The following is a 16,197-nucleotide window of genomic DNA, read 5'->3' as shown; positions in this document are numbered from 1 at the left end:
AGAGTGTTCTGCCAATGTCTTCCTCTAAGAGTTTGATAGTGTCTGGCCTTACATTTAGGTCTTTAATCCATTTTGAGCTTATTTTTGTGTATGGTGTTAGGGAGTGTTCTAATTTCATTCTTTTACATGCAGCTGTCCATTTTTCCCAGCACCACTTATTGAAGAGGCTGTCTTTTCTCCATTGTATATTCTTGCCTCCTTTTTCAAAGATAAGGTGACCATATGTGTGTGGGTTTATCTCTGGGCTTTCTATCCTGTTCCATTGATCTATATTTCAGTTTTTGTGCCAGTACCATACTGTCCTGATTACTGTAGCTTTGTAATATAGTCTGAAGTCAGGGAGCATGATTCCTCCAGCTCCGTTTTTCTTTCTCAAGATTGCTTTGGCTATTTGGGGTCCTTTGTGTTTCCATACAAATTGTAAAATTTCTTGTTCTAGTTCTGTGAAAAATGCCATTGGTAATTTGATAGGAATTGCACTGACCTTGTAGATGGCTTTGGGTAGTACAGTCATTTTCACAATATCGATTCTTCCAATCCAGGAGCATGGTATATCTCTCCATCTGTTTATGTTATCTTTGATTTCTTTCATCAGTATTTTATAGTTTTCTGAGTGCAGGTCTTTTGCCTCCTTAGGTAGGTTTATTCCTAGGTATTTTATTCTTTTTGTTGTGATGGTAAATGGGATTGTTTCCTTAATTTCTCTTTCTGATCTTTTGTTGTTAGTGTATAGGAATGCAGGAGATTTCTGTGCATTAATTTTGTATCCTGCAACCTTACCAAATGCATTGATTAGTTGTAGTAGTTTTCTGGTGGCATCTTTAGGATTTTCTATGTATAGTATCATGTCACCGGCAAACAGTGACAGTTTTACTTCTTCTTTTCCGATTTGGATTCCTTTTATATCTTTCTTTTCTCTGATTGCTGTGGCTAGGACTTCCAATACTATGTTGAATAACAGTGATGAGAGTGGACATCTTGTCTTGTTCCTGATCTTAGAGGAAATGCTTTCAGTTTTTCACCATTGAGAATGATGTTTGCTGTGGGTTTGTCATATATGGCCTTTATTATGTTGAGGTAGATTCCCTCTGTACCCACTTTCTAGAGAGTTTTTATCATAAATGGGTGTTGAATTTTGTCAAAAGCTTTTTCTGCATCTATTGCGATGATCATATGGTTTTCATTCTTTAATTTGTTATAATGGGGCATCACATTGATTGTTTTGAGTATATTGAAGAATCCTTGTATCCCTGGGATAAACCTCACTTGATCATGGTGTATGATCCTTTTAATGTGTTGTTGGATTCTGTTTGCTAGTATTTTGTTGAGGATTTTTGCGTCTATGTTCATCAATGATATTGGTATGTAATTTTCTTTCTTTGTGATTTTTTGGTTTTGGTATCAGGGTGGCCTCGTAGAACAAGTTTGGAAGTGTTCCTCCTTCTGCAATATTTTGGAAGAGTTTGAGAAGGATAGGTATTAACTCTTCTCTAAATATTTGATAGAATTCGCCTGTGAAACCATCTGGTCCTGGACTTTTGTTTGTTGGAAGATTTTTAATTACAGTTTCAATTTCATTACCTGTGGTTGGTCTATTTATATTTTCTAATTCTTCCTGGTTCAATCTTGGAAGGTTGTACTTTTCCAAGAATTTGTCCATTTCTTCCAGGTTGTCCATTTTATTGGCATATAGTTGCTTATAGTAGTCTCATATGATCTTTTGTATTTCTGTGGTGTCATTTGTAATCTCTCCTTTTTCATTTCTAATTTTATTGATTTGAGTCCTCTCCGTTTTTTTCTTGAGTCTGGCTAAAGGTTTATCAATTTTGTTTATCTTCTCCAAGAACGAGCTTTTAGTTTTACTGATCTTTGCTATTGTTTTCTTTGTTTCTATTTCATTTATATCTGCTCTGATCTTCATGATTTCTTTCCTTCTATGAATTTTGGGTTTTCTTTGTTCTCCTTCTTCTAGTTGCTTTAGGTGTAAGGTTAGATTGTTTATTTGAGATTTTTCTTGTTTCTTGAGGTGGGCTTGAATTGCTATGAACTTCCCTCTTAGAACTGCTTTTGCTGCAGGCCATAGGTTTTGGATTGTCATGGTTTCGTGGTCATTTGTTTATAGGTATTTTTTGATTTCCTCTTTGATTTCTTCAGTGATCTCTTGGTTATTTAACAGTGCACTGTTTAGCCTCTATGTATTTGTTTGTTTTACTGTTTTTTTCCTTGATTTCTAATCTCATAGTGTTGTGGTCAGAAACAATGCTTGATACGATTTCAATTTTCTTAAATTTTCCAAGGTTTGATTTGTGACCCAAATGTAATGTATTCTGGAAAACATTCTGTGTGCACTTGAGAAGAAAGTGTATCCTTCTGCTTCTGGGTGGAATGTCCTCAAAATATCAATTAAGTCTATCTAGTCTATTGTGTCATTTAAAGCTTGTGTTTCCTTATTTATTTTCTTTCTGGATGTTCTGTCTATTGGTGTAACTGGGGTGTTAAAGTCCCCCACTATTATTGTGTTACTATCGATTTCTCCTTTTATGGCTGGTAGCATTTGTCTTATGTATTGAGGTGCTCCTACGTTGGATGCATAAATACTTATGATTGTTATGTTTTCTTCTTAGATTGATCTCTTGATCATTATGTAGTGTCCTTCCTTATCTCTTGTAAGAGTCTTTATTTTAAAGTCTGTTTTATCTGATATGTGTATTGCTACTCCAGCTTTCTTGTGATTACCATTTGCATGGAATATCTTTTTCCATTCCCTCATTTCAGTCTGTATGTGTCTCTAGGTCTGAAGTGGGTTTCTTGTAGACAGCATATATAAGGGTCTTTTTTTTGTATCCATTCAGCCAGTCTGTGTCTTTTGGTTGGAGCATTTAATCCATTTACATTCAAGGTGATTATCAATATGTATGTTCCTATTACTATTTTCTTAATTGTTTTGGGTTTGGTTTTGTGGGTCTTTTTCTTCTCTTGTGTTTCCCGCTTACAGAAGTTCCTTTAGCATTTGTTGTAAAGTTGGTTTGGTGGTGCTGAATTCTCATAGCTTTTGCTTGTCTGTAAAGGTTTTAATTTCTCCATTGAATCTGAATGAGATCCTTGCTGGGTAGAGTAATCTTTGTTGTAGGGTTCTCCCTTTCATCATCTTAAGTATATCTTGCCACTCCCTTCTCGCTTGCAGAGTTTCTGCTTAAAGATCAGCTGTTAACTTTATGGGGATTCCCTTGTATGTTACTTGTTACTTTTAATATCTTTTCTTTGTATTTAATTTTTGATAGCTTGATTAATATGTGTCTCGGTGTGTTTCTCTTTGGGTTTATCCTGTGTGGGACTCTGTGTGCTTCCTGGACTTGTCTATTTCCTTTCCCATGTTAGGGAAGTTTTCAACTATAATCTCTTCAAATATTTTCCCAGACGCTTCTTTTTCTCTTTTTCTTCTGGGACCCCTATAATTCAAATGTTGGTGCATTTAATGAAGTCTCTGAGACTGTCCTCAATTCTTTTCATTCTTTTTTCTTTATTCTGCTCCCTGGCAGTTATTTCCACCCCTTTATCCTCCAGCTCACTTATCTGTTCTTCTGCCTCAGTTACTCTGCTTGATTCCTTCTAGAGTATTTTTAATTTCAGTTACTATGTTGTTCATCACTGTTTGTTTGCTCTTTAGTTCTTTTAGATCCTTGTTAAATGTTTCTTGTATTTTCTCCATTCTGTTTCTGAGATTTTGGATCATCTTACTATCATTACTCTGAATTCTTTTTCAGGTCAGTTTCCTATTTTGTCTTAATTTATTTGGTCTTGTTGATTTTTACTTTGCTCCATTGTCTGTAATATGATTTTTTGTCGTTTCTTTTTTTTTTTTGATGGGTGCGTCTGTATTCCTGTTTTACTGGTTGTTTGGCCTGACGCGTCCAGTACTGGAGTTTGCAGGCAGTTGGATAGAGCCAGGTCTTGGTGCTGAGATGAGGACCTCTGGGAGGCCTCACTCCGATTAATATTCCCTGGGGTCTGAGGTTCTCTGTTAGTCCAGCAGGAGCTCAGGCCCGACCTCCAGTCTGGGAACCAAGGTCCTGCAAGCTGTGTGGCATGGCAAAAAAAAAAAAAAAAGAAAGAAAGAAAGAAAAAGGAACAGTACAATAACAAAGAATAAAAAACAAAATAAAATTAGAAAGATAAAAAATATATTAGGAAAAATAAAAACATAATTGAAACAACTGCAACAAGGTAAAATAAAACCACAACAGCAAAAGAAAAAGAAAAAGGCAGGGGGAACAAGCCAAAAGGAGAGAACGATAACAAAGTATAAAGAATAAAGTAAAATTAGAATAATAAAAGATTTATTAGGAAAAATATAAATGAGTGAACAACAATGAATCAACAAGGTAAAACAGAACCCCAATCTAAAAGAGGAAAAAAAAATAAAGGCTTTGGCTATGGGGGCAGAGTTTAGGTGGGGGTGGAACTTAGGTAGGGGCAGGGTTTAGGATGGGGTGGGACCTAGGCGGGTGCGGGGGGGGGGGGTGACATTTGAGCATGGGGCAGGGCCTAGGCTCAGGACCCAGGCAGCTGGAAAAGGCCTTGGGGGCAGGGCCTAGGTGGGCCGATGTTCAAGCATGGGGCAGGGCCTCTGCTTAGGACCTTTGTGGAAGGGGAGAGGCAGCACGTGGAAAGGAGGGCCTGGAGAGTGGAGTTCCAGAGTTTGGAGGTAAGGCCTGCAGTGAGGGTGTGTGGGTGGGGTTTAGGCCCAGTTGGAGGGGTTCTCAGAGAGGGTCTCTGAGTGTACAGGTGGGGCCCTGGGTGGGGGGGGGCTTGGGCTCTGCACAGCGGGAGGGAGGGTCCGGGGGCAGGGGATTAGGTCCGGGAGCCCAAGAGGCTCCCTAATGCCCAAGTGGACGGGGAGAGCACTGGCCCACGCTCCGTACTGTTGCTCTGTGCCCCTTCCCCACCGTCTCCCCTGGGGTCTCCCCGATCCCTGCTGGACCCCTAACCATGGGTGGGTCCCCCTGGGTGTAGGAACTCCTCCCCTCCCCCAGCCACCTCTCAGGGGTGCTGGTCCCAGAGGTCCGGCCTTTACTTTTGCTCCCCCTTCCCTCTCTCCCACTCCCTCAGGACCCCCACCCGGCTGGAGGGGGCCTCGGTGGGCAGAAGATCAGGCCCGGGATCTCAGCAGGCTCCTGGGGGCCCAAGTGGGCAGGGGAAACCCCTTAGGTGTCCATGGTCCCCCACCAGTGCCTCGTAGGTGCCCTAGTTGTGTGGAGATGGGAATTCTGCATTCTCCTAGTCCGCCATCTTGACTCTGCCCTATATGGCTTTTTTTTTTTTTTTAACATCTTTATTGGGGTATAATTGCTTTACAATGGTGTGTTAGTTTCTGCTTTATAACACAGTGAATCAGTCATACATAAACATATGTTCCCATATGTCTTCCCTCTTGCGTCTCCCTCCCTCCCACCCTCCCTATCCCACCCCTCCAGGCTGTCACAAAGCACTGAGCCAATATCCCCGTGCCATGCGGCTGCTTCCCACTAGCTATCTACCTTACTACGTTTGTTAGTGTGTATATGTCCATGACTCTCTCTCGCCCTGTCACAGCTCACCCTTCCCCCTCCCCATAACCTCAAGTCCGTTCTCTAGGAGGTCTGTGTCTTTATTCCTGCCTTACCCCTAGGTTCTTCATGACATTTTTTTTTTCTTAAATTCCATATATATGTGTTAGCATACGGTATTTGTCTTTTTCTTTCTGACTTACTTCACTCTGTATGACAGACTCTAGGTCTATCCACCTCATTACAAATAGCTCAATTTCGTTTCTTTTTATGGCTGAGTAATATTCCATTGTATATATGTGCCACATCTTCTTTATCCATTCATCCGATGATGGGCACTTAGGTTGTTTCCATCTCCGGGCTATTGTAAATAGAGCTGCAATGAACATTTTGGTACATGACTCTTTTTGAATTTTGGTTTTCTCAGGGTATATGCCCAGTAGTGGGATTGCTGGGTCATATGGTAGTTCCATTTGTAGTTTTTTAAGGAACCTCCATACTGTTCTCCATAGTGGCTGTATCAATTTACATTCCTATTAACAGTGCAAGAGGGTTCCCTTTTCTCCACACCCTCTCCAGCATTTATTCTTTGTAGAGATTTTTGATGATGGCCATTCTGACTGGTGTGAGGTGATACCTCATTGTGGGTTTGATTTGCATTTCTCTAATGATTAGTGACGTTGAGCATCTTTTCACGCATTTGTTGGCCCTCTGTATGTCTTCTTTGGAGAAATGTCTATTTAGGTCTTCTTCCCATTTTTGGATTGGGTTGTTTGTCTTTTTGTTATTGAGCTGCATGAGCTGCTTGTAAATTTTGGAGATTAATCCTTTGTCGGTTGCTTCATTTGCAAATATTTTCTCCCATTCTGAGGGTTGTCTTTTGGTCTTGTTTATGGTTTCCTTTGCTGTGCAAAAGCTTTGAAGTTTCATTAGGTCCCATTTGTTTATTTTTGTTTTTATTTCCATTACTCTAGGAGGTGGGTCAGAAAGGATCTTGCTGTGATTTATGTCATAGAGTGTTCTGCCTATGTTTTCCTCTAAGAGTTTGATAGTTTCTGGCCTTACATTTAGGTCTTTAATCCATTTTGAGCTTGTTTTTGTGTATGGTGTTAGGGAGTGATCTAATTTCATACTTTTACATGTACCTGTCCAGTTTTCCCAGCACCACTTATTGAAGAGGCTGTCCTTTCTCCACTGTACATTCCTGCCACCTTTATCAAAGATAAGGTGTCCATATGTGCATGGGTTTATCTCTGGGCTTTCTATCCTGTTCCATTGATCTATCTTTCTGTTTTTGTGCCAGTACCATACCGTCTTGATAACTGTAGCTTTGTAGTATAGTCTGAAGTCAGGGAGCCTGATTCCTCCAGTTCCTTTTTTCGTTCTCAAGATTGCTTTGGCTATTCGGGGTCTTTTGTGTTTCCATACAAATTGCAAAATTTTTTGTTCTAGTTCTGTGAGAAATGCCAGTGGTAGTTTGATAGGGATTGCATTGAATCTATAGATTGCTTTGGGTAGTAGAGTCATTTTCACAATGTTGATTCTTCCAATCCAAGAACATGGTATATCTCTCCATCTATTTGTATCATCTTTAATTCCTATATGGCTTTTTAATGTCAACTCTAAGATCCAATTTTTCTCTGACTCCTTTAAATACGAGCACCCCTATATATTTAACATATAATTCAATTAAGGACATTTCAAGTTTACCTGCCAATCTGTAGAAATGTCTGTTGGCTGAAACAAAACTGTTGTTTATGACTTTCTACTCAACCCTATTTATTATGTGTGTACAATGTATCAGGTACTATACTAAGCATTTTATTATAACAGGAAACTAAAGACATTTCCCACACCTTCAATGAACTGAAATATTTACTGAAGAAACAAGTCACAGATAGATAGAAAATTAATTTTTAAATACTAAATTGTTGCCCAAAGCTCTGCCAGAAATGTGGGGATTCAGATCTAGGAGAGAACATCCCAGGCTGTGATGCTGAGGAAAACTTTCATTAAAGAAGTGGAGTTTGAACTGTCCTTTGAAGAAATTATTGACCTATGTGTTCTCACTGCTTCCATTTAATTATCTATTTGTGGTTAATCAGAAATCAGCCCAGAATAGTAAGTCCTTTTGTTGCTTCCTACGTCTCTCAGATCACAAAAGTAAGCAGAAACATAGAAGATAACCCAGAAGTAGATTTACAGGACAGCTAGAGTTCAGAAAGATACCTTAATGGGGGAATTGTTTATTGACAACCCCTGTCTTCAAGAATCTTGGTGATGTTTCAGCATCCTTGTATCATTCATTCAGTTTACGCTTAAGTATTTTCAACCTAACAGTCACCAAAATAAGAAGAAACAGCTGGAGGCAAATTAATACCTCAGAAACTCTAGGTCAGTATCATCAAAGGGATGATGATTGCAACATTTTGAAATTGTTGAAAATAGCTAGTGTGATTCCTTCTAATACAATATGAATAATAAGGGAGAATTTGAGGGATAGTACTGCATTTCTGCATTTTGTAACATTTGGTAAACATAAACTTCCTCCATTTTCTGTTCACCATATGTGCCATATTTTCTATTAGCATAAAATTCCAGTGACTCGTAAATAATCCAGATTCAGTGACAGAACATGACTAAGATTCTGTTAAAATTAAATAGATGAGCAAAATTATATTTAGTCTCTTATTTTGAAAGTAAAATAGCTTCTCTATGCTACCCATATACATTTCTGGTAGACTTCTCTTTCTTGCAAACATTTTTAATAATATAAAGTATTGTTTAGAACCCAAATATTATAAACTAGTTTCATGATAGAATAATAGCTTTTTCTTGGCCTATTATTTTAAACATTTTATTAGAATTGATAAGATAAGCTTCCCACTTAATTTGTTCTCTAACAAGTTGAATTTCAACAGCTTTTTTTGTCTTTACATTTTGGAGGAGGCAGAAGGAAGCAAAATTGATGTACAATAAGCACCCAGCTCCATCCACTTGGGGAAAATTTAAAAGTTTACAATTATTTGTAGAGCGTGTACGCAGCCTGGTGCTAATTACTGTTTCATATATTAGGAAGTGAGCCTTGTTCCAGACCCTCAAAGAGCTTTCCATCTTGCTAAAGAAAGAAGACTCCTACATGTGACTTAATAAAGCAACAAGATCAAACTTGAGTGATTCAGAGTCGTAACACTTAGGGTAAGAGATACATAAATGGGAATCAGAGCCATGAGGGAATGTTCAGAAGAAAGTACGACCTGATCTGATCTTTGAGACGGGCTTGAGGGCAACAAACATCGAAAAGGGACCTTTCTGTTCATGGTCAGTGAGAAACAATCACTTAATCAAACAGAGAAACAGAAAGAAACATTCAAAACAAGCAAACAAACAAAAAACCCTTCCTCACTGGAGTAGAGATATCCTTGGAGAATAGTGGACACAAGCGAATCAGTAGCTGTGGTGTGACCAGGTGATGGTGGGCTTTGACATTTAGGCAGATGAATCTATAGTGATAAGACGGATGCCTGACTCCCATACAATCCTGAAGAAAGTTGGAGAACCCCCAGCTAGATAAGGCATTTCGCTACTAGTATAAAAGTATGTGTTTTCTTTCAATTCCATTATACAAGTAAGTAGGGAGATAAAATGATCTCATTCTCAGTGGTGGTGTTTTATTTTTAACCCATAACTTTTCTTAAACTTTTGGTGACTGCTGATGACTGTTCTCTAGCTTAATTCTAAAAGATGTTAGGAGTGAAAGAACCATTCAATCACCCGGAATGTGACAGCTTGCATTTTGCTTTGTTTTTAAAAATGGTTTGTGCCTGGGGCTCTCATTTTTTGGTCACATATATTTATCGCAGTCAGATATGGCAGCTGTTCAGTGTAATAACTAAGAAAACAAACCTTAGAGTCAGAGTAAGTTTCGATTGAATCCCAGCCCCACCTCTTACCAGGATAGACTTTCAAGGAGTTATTTTATTTACCTGTGCTTCAGTCTCCCCCTATACAAAATGAGGAAGAGATGAGGATGAGAATGATGGTGGAAATAATAATACCCATCTCATAGAATTAAATGTATATCTATAGTATAGTATACATAATGTGTGTATATATATGTATAGTTTTTAGAAGAGTCCTTGGTACAGAAGAAGCCATCAATAGGTACTAGCTCTGTTTATTGTAGCAAAAGGGTCCCTCATATTGTGCCATAATTAATTGTACTAACATTTTATTGTGTCTACAAAGAATACTGTAAGATATTGGATTAAAAGTTTTGAGAACCACATAGTCAAAATAGGAAGCAATTATAGTTTTTCAAAAAGTGACATGATGAAAACAAATTTCAGGAAGATTAGCTTTCTTCTCTTTTTAATTTATTCTCACTGCATACATTTTACCTGTACAAGTTTACCCATCTCCATGGCTTAGTTTATAGCATTTCTTATGTGCTGGCATCCAAATTTTTATCTCCCAAACTGACCTATTCCTCTAGCTCGTAACCTGTCTATCCAGTGGCCTACTAGGATTTTATTACTCCTTCAGGGAACTCAGGGGCACTGCTTCAAACTCAGCTATTCTCCAAATCTGTCACATTGGTAGAACTCTAATGCACTTGTTCTTAGCATGCTATCCCCTATCAGCAACATCAGCACCACCTGAGAGCATGTTAGAAATGCAAATTCTTGGATGCTATCCCAGACCTGTGAATCAGAGATTTGGGGTTGGGGGAGAGAAGGCTAACTATCTGTGTTTTTAAAAGTCCTACAGGTGAACCTGATGCATGCTAGAGTTTGAGAACTACTGGTCTAATACTAAGGTTTATACTGTGTTCGGTATCTGGTGTGTGACTCTCTCCCTCTTCACAGGAAGGGTTCATATTTTCAAGTAGAAAGAATTACTCTGGTGAGCTAAGAAGAGCATAGGTGGGAAGGGACAAGACTAGCACTAGAGACACCTACTTGGCAACTAATGAAATAATACCTGGGGCAGGACAGTGGGATGTTTTATAGCTAAAGCAAGAGTCTACCAGGTTCTGTTCTTTGAAATCCACCGCTATTAGCTCCTTCCTTTAACTAAGTACTCTTAATAAGCTTTAATATTTTTTGTGGAATTTTTGAAAATTATAATTAAACAGTTGGGCCCATAAGCCCTTTTAAAAGGTTGAGAAAGGGGTCTTACTGGTCAAAGTTAAAATATTTACCTAGATTTTGTGAATCATGAGCCTTGTGTCCATTAAGAACAACCCTCAACCTCTAAAAATTGTCTGGGAGGGTAGATAGGGAGATTATATAATAAAGGAAATTGTAGCCATAGAATTTTCCCAAATATATCTTAATGTATCTGGAAATAGTTTTACATTAAAGCCAGTGTGAAAGTGAGATCATAAGGTGAAACTAGACTTTTAAAATATTTTTTCATATTCCTAACTTAAAAAATAATATCAAGGCATTCTTGAGGCTCCTGTTTTCTGACTATTGATCCTTTTAGATGCCATTCTTAGCAAACCAACTTCCAAACGATTTCCTCTTTGGAACAGAAATATGAGAACTCTGGACCAATGGAACAGAATAGAGATCTAAGAAATAAACCCACACACCTATGTCAATTAATCTTTCACAAAGGAGGCAAGAATATACAATGGGAAGAAGACAGTCTCTTCAGCAAGGGCTGGTGGGAAAGCTGGACAGCCACGTGTAAATCAATGAAGTTAGAACACACACTCACACCACACACAAAAATAAACTCAAAGTGATTAAAGACTTGAACATAAGACATAACGCCATTAAACTCCTAGAAGAGAACACAGGCAAAACATTCTCTGACATGAATCATACCAATGTTTTCTTAGGTCAGTCTCCCAAGGCAATAGAAAGAAAAGCAAAAATAAACAAATGGGACCTAATCAAACTTACAAGCTTTTGCACAGCAAAGGAAACCATAGACAAAATGAAAAGACAACCTTTGGAATGGGAGAAAATATTTGCAGACGATGAGACCCACAAGGGCTTAATAGCCAAAATACACAAACACATCATACAACTCCAACAACAAAAAAAAAGACACACAACCCAATCAAAAAATGGGCAGAAGAACTAAATAGACATTTCTCCAAAGAAGACATACAGATGGCCAACAGGCACATGAAAAGATGCTCAACATTACTAATTATTAGAGAAATGCAAACCAAAACTACAATGAGGTATCACCTCACTCTGGTCAGAATGGCCATCGTAAGAAAATCTACAAACAATAAATGCTGGAGAGGGTGTGGAGAAAAGGGAACCCTCTTGCACTGTTGGTGGGAATGAAAGTTGGTGCAGTCACCATGGAGAACAGTATGGAGGTTCCTCAAAAAACTAAAAATAGAGTTGCCATATGAGCCAGCAATCCCACTCCTGGGCATGTATCTGGACAAACTATAATCCAAAAAGGTACATGCACCCCTCCGTTCATAGCAGTACTATTCACAATAGCCAAGACAAAGAAACAGCTTAAATATATATTGGCTGATGAATGGATGAAGAAGACATGGTACATATGTACAATGGAATACTACTCAGCATTAAAAAATAAGGAAATAATGCCATTTGCAGCAACATGGATAAAACTAGAGATTATCATACTAAGTAAAGTATGTCAGAAAGAGAAAGACAAATACCATATGCTATCATTTATATATAGAATCTAAAATATGACACAAATGAACTTATCTACAAAACAGAAACAGACTTATAGACGTAGAGAACAGATCTGTGGGTGCCAGGGGGGAGGGGTGTGGGGGAGGGATGGACTGGGAGTTTGGGTTTAGCAGATGCAAACTATTACATACAGAATGGATAAACAACAAGGTCCTACTGTATACTGGAAACTACATTCAATATCCTGTGATAAACCATAATGGAAAAGAATATAAAAAAAGAATGAATATATATGTATTGTATAATTGAATCACTTTGCTGTACAGTAAAAATTAACACAATATTGTAAATCAACTATACTTCAATAGAAAAATTAAACCTGAAAAAAAGAAAAAATTATAAGATTTGTAAAATGAATTTAATACATCCAACATCTGTTTAATAAAAATGTCAAAAGTGAAAAAAGAGAAAATGAACAAGAGAAATAATCTAAGAAGGAAAAGTTGTAACATTATCAATCTTCACATTAAGTGCTGAGCTGTATAAACAGGGGAAAAAAGCAAAACCAGACACGTTATGTTAAAAAGTTCAGAACAGTGTAACTAATAAGATGATCCTAGAAGTATGCATTCTGCATTTTCAAAAATGCAAAGACTTAGAAAATTTATCTCCCATGCACCACTGTTGTAAAAATTACATGAGAATAAAGTAGCAAAACAAGAAAAGAATACGAAAAAAGAACATAGAGTTGAAGAGAGAAGGGAGCTAATTCAGTGCACAGAAGAATACTGGGAGATAACTACACAGCAAAGAAAACATTAAGTCCAAGTTTGAACATGAATATCTGTTCCTCAGAGAAAAAAGAATTTTCAAAATGAAAATATTATACAGGTAACTGAATAATGTAATTAAGTTGGGATAGCCCATTCATGTAGTAAAGGTGGTATATATTTCTTTTCTCAGTAAAAAACAAAACAAAAAGCATGACAGTCAGAAACTATAGGAAAAAGCCTACATTTTATAAGCTAATTATAATCTATATTATGAAGCAACCAAACATTTGGCATGGTTTGGAGGAATTCAAGTGCTGTGAAGAATTCACATATGGTGAAAGAAAAGAGGTTTCATTCATTCGTGTTCTTGTAACATTTTTCTATTTGAGTGGCACTGCTCTAAAGGCATAGAAATTATTTTATCTCCGATCATACTAGTTGGTTTTATAGTAAACAATATTTTGCAATCCTTTGCAAAAAAAGATTTTGCAGTCAATATATTCTAAGTACTGTCTATTGATTTTCTCCTTTTATGGTTTCCACTTCTCTGCTGAAATTCTCAGTCCTGTCTTTTAATTCCTTGAACACATCAAGCATGATTATTTTAAAGTTTGTGTCTGATAACTATTTCTGAATCCCTGTGAATCTGTATCTATTGTATGTTGTTTATATCTTGCCGCCTCCTCCTCTCTCTCCTCTTCCTCCCCTTGTTTCCCTCTTCCTTCTTCTTCTTCTTAAGTCACTTTTTATCTCCTTATTCCTACTTTTATTTGAGTGCTAGACATTGTCTATGAAAAAATATAGAATTAATTTGAGGTCTAAGATGTTATATTTCTCCAGAGAGAATTTATGTCTACTTCTGAAGAACTGAGATGTTTCCAGAGCTGGGCTCCAGTTCCATCCTATTTCTGGTTCACTGTTTTTCCTAGAGTATAGCCCTTCAGAGTCCCAAGTCAAAATCTCAGTGGTTTACCATGCTCATCCAGTTTGCAAATCCTGAGCTCTAATTTTTATCCTGTAGCTTGGTAAGACTATTTTTAAAAGTCTAGCTCATCTTCTAAGCAATCTATGTTTGAATTAGAACCTACCCCTAGGGGAGAAACAGCCCCAAATGCTGGATTTACTTCCTTGGTATGAATTACCTAGGGTGCCGTTACTGGAAGCAGAACTCTCTTTTATTGATTTCTAATTGTGACAAAATATTTTATACGAAATCTAGAAACTTAAAGACATCTTCTGTATACATATTATGAAACTTGATAATGGGGCTTCCCTGGTGGCGCAGTGGTTGAGAGTCCTCCTGCCGATGCAGGGGACACGGGTTTGTGCCCCGGTCCGGGAAGATCCCACATGCCGCGGAGCGGCTGGGCCCGTAAGCCATGGCCGCTGAGCCTGTACGTCTGGAGCCTGTGCTCCGCAACGGGAGAGGCCACAACAGTGAGAGGCCCGCGTACCGCAAAAAAACAAAAACAAACAAACAAAAACTTGATAATGTAGAAGTAATGGTTTCTCTGAAAGAAGTAAGAAAATGGAGAGTGAAGGAAAAATGGAGGGGAGTATAGGAGTCATAATTTTCTCATTTTACAAACAGGGATTCAAGACATATTTGCCTAAAGTTGATGGGACTGAAACTAGAGAATTTACAAACATCAAAGTTATAAAAATAGCAGATGAACCTAAACAGCAACAGAAGAAATGTAACTGAAAAATTTAGGGGTATTAGGAAGGTAGGGAAGAACATGAGAGCTGAATCTTCTTCTTTCACAGCAGTGGTCAAAAAATAATTCAGAACAGTGATAAATCAACTTTCCTTAGAAATGTGGCAATAAATAACAAATCTAAACACAAACAAGTTAAACATGGTTTGCTCTTGGAAGTGGGCCTGGGGATCTAAGGAACTAATAGAAGACTTTTCCTCTTCACTTAGACCCACTAAAAAATGTTTAACTTAAAAATATATATATATTACTAATCCTGGGGAAATCAGAGAAAGTTTTACAGAGATATAACACTTCAGCTGCATTTTAATGGGTACTTTGATTTTTCCCCTTGATCATAGAAAAAGAGTGGCCATTCAAAGCAGAGAAAATGGTTTGGAAAAAAAGATGGACAGATGACATGGCCTGATTTAGACATTCTGCAGATTGGAGCAACAAATAAAGGAGAGGAGTTGTAGGAAAAGAGGCATATGAGTGAGGTAGAAGCCAGAGCATAAAGGATCTTGGAAGCTTTGAAGGTTTTCTCCAAGTTTTTTCATTTGGGAGTCTGGGAAGTGGTTCTCTATCACCTGAAACAGGGGATACCAGAGTCAAAGAACTCTTCCGAGGAGAATGCAATCAAAAGCAAGTAATTCTCCAGGTATTTCACAAGAAGAGCCTTAAATCTCATAAAGAAGCGCCTTGACTGTTGTATGCGGTATGTTGCATATAAGACTCGTGTGCTGTAGAGGAACTCAATACATACTTGTTGATTATTTTGACACAACAGTACCTTGAGAAGATTCAGTAAGACAGTGTATCTAACAGCCTCTACTTATACCACACTTTCTGAAGAAAAGAGCTTTTACCATTTATTAAGTCTCAGTGTGCTTTGTGAAACATCGCCATCACTCTCATTCAACCCAGATAATCATTCTTGGCGTTCTCAAAAGTATATACAGGTCGCTTTAACTTTCTCTGTGATAGATAAACATCCACACCACGGTAGCCAAAAATCATACCCATTCTGTGCTGGTCTGATGGGTCCTTCAGATTAGGAACGAGTTCAGAGCTTCTCTATTCTCTGGAAGGGGAACCAGGGAAGGGCTTGTGTATTTAAAGGCTCTCTTTTTAAATCAGATATTAATTTACAAGAGTGGCTTCATCTGTATGAAAGCTCTTAGGTTGGCTAGGAGTTTGTGTAGTACAGAAAGAGAGTTTGCAACATGACAGAGATACTAGCAATGTGCTAATCCCTCGTGTTTTCAAAGGGATAGCATCAGGGGTACGTATCTTTTTTTTTTTTTTTTGGCAATTAAAGTGAATGTATGACCCCACTTTCTCATCTAATTAAGTGAAGGTTCAAAGATGCCAAGAATCCAAAGTGAGGCAAAGTGAGGACACAGATATCAGCCTAGTTACACTACAGCTATTGATATCATGCTCTTATGAAAGGAACTGGATGCATTTTAATAGCTGGGCTAACTACCACCCAGATTGGAAACAATTGAAGCCACCTCTGGACAGACACCTATTAGCA

The sequence above is a fragment of the Globicephala melas genome, chromosome 11 (genome assembly GCF_963455315.2).
Source record: "Globicephala melas chromosome 11, mGloMel1.2, whole genome shotgun sequence".
NCBI lineage: Eukaryota > Metazoa > Chordata > Mammalia > Artiodactyla > Delphinidae > Globicephala > Globicephala melas.
The sequence above is the reverse complement of the archived record's forward strand: the minus strand, read 5'-3'. Positions refer to the sequence as shown.